Raw genomic sequence first — 1,904 nt, forward strand, 5'->3', positions numbered from 1 at the left:
CGTATCTCTATTATGGCAAAAAAACTCTTGATAATATATATATAGTACGGGTGCGAGTGGTGCGTGCGTGCGTGCCGTGCGTGTGCGTGCTGCGTTACCAATGTCTTGATGATTTAGCAATATAGGCCTACGTATATGCCTTGGCCCACGGAACCCATAGAAATATAATATCATAGATATAGAATACCAGACTCTACTGCGCTCTGTATTTCTATTGGAATATACCAATACACTAGACTCCTACGAAACAAGGCCCGAGTTCGCGCATTGCCCCTTGCTAGTGCACGCCGTGGAGCCCGAGCACCACATCCACGTAACGAACAACGATCCGTATGCCGCTATCCCGTTTGAGTCCTCACGTCTAACCTGCTTGAAGTTTTTACAAGAAGCCCTTCTGGAGTACGTGAACCGGCATAACAACATTAATTGCGTCACTTTTTTCACTAGGTGCAGGCAAAATTAATTGGGCCGTGATTGCCCACCTGTCTAGTGCCCATCAGCCCTTTCCTCTTCTCCAGTTCCATCCAGTTGACTTTCTTCGGTTTGTCCTGCCACATTGCCCCATGGCCTTTTCCTGCGCCGTCTCGTACTTTGCCACGGTTTTTGTCCGTCGTGTCGTGTATATCATTGGAGCCGTTCGTCCTCTTCTCTCTGCAGAGCAGTTCGAAGCTGCTGGCTTTTATGTGTCGGCCATTTCCTGTATTCCTGCCTGCAACGCGTCTGAACTGCATCCAGGCCGAGTAGAGCGGTGTGTACTCCGCCAGTGCTGAAAAGACCTCGCACATCCAACTAGCCAAAGCAAGCTAGATGCTGGTGTAACTCCGCTAGTAGCTTAAATGTCGGGGGCCATACATTGGCGCGCTTGTCTAATTCCCCGCTGTGTGTGTGGTGTGTGTGTTGTGATGTGTGTGCTCTTGTGTGTGTGTGTGCGTGTGTGTGTGAAAGTGTGTGTGTGTGCGTGGTATGTGCGTGTGTGGTGAGTGGGGGGGGGGGCTTTTTAGTGTGTATCTCGCCCAGCTCTAAACTCTACTCTACATACGCTCCTCTTCTACATTCTCCACACCTCTCTTTCTTCCCCGCTCTCGATCTTCTCCGTGTGCGATGAGTGTTAGACAGCACGACGAGAGTCGGAAGCGAGAGCGAGCGAGAGCGCGCGACGGAGGAGGTTAGCGAGCGGGAAGCAGAAGGGCGCAAGAGAGCGCAGCGGCGAGACGAGAGAAAGAGAGAGCGAGAGGAGCGAAGAGAGAGCGAGAGTCAGACGCGGGAGACACGAGAAGAAGCGCGACGAGAGAGACGAGCAGAGAGAGAAAGCAGCGACGCGGGCGAGAAGGGAAAAAAAGAAGCGAGAGAGAAGAGAAGAGAGAGAAGAGAGAGTGAGGTGAGAAGAGTGAGAAAGAGAGAGAGAGAGAGGCGGGAGATGAGGAGGGAAAGAGAGAGGGAGGGAGAAAAGAGAGAGAGAGAGAGAGAAGAGAGGAGAGAAGCGAGAGAGAGGAGAGAGAGAGACGAGAGAAAGATAAGAAAAAAGATAACGAAAAGCGAGAAAGATTTTTAGAGAGGTACCTGCTGTAACCTTGACTTCTATAGAAATAGAATACAACAACGCGAAATTCTGTCTGTCTGCACAAAGGCAACGCTGCAAAAACACACAAAAAGACTCCATACTCCCACATGTCTCTTGTACCTGAAGACGGACGTAGGTGTTCTCACATACAAACACGCGCGTACGCATGCACTGACGGACACACACACGCGCGAGCGCGCACACACATGCACACACGCGCGCGTGCACACACACACCCACACACACACGCGCGCGCGCGCACGCACGCACACTCACATTACGCAGCCCACACACACGTCTGGCCTTCTTGTACACGTAGTTCACTTTGAAAAATCGCTTGGCG

This window comes from Priapulus caudatus, unplaced genomic scaffold, assembly GCF_000485595.1.
Source record: "Priapulus caudatus unplaced genomic scaffold, Priapulus_caudatus-5.0.1 Scaffold4059, whole genome shotgun sequence".
Lineage (NCBI taxonomy): Eukaryota > Metazoa > Priapulida > Priapulimorpha > Priapulimorphida > Priapulidae > Priapulus > Priapulus caudatus.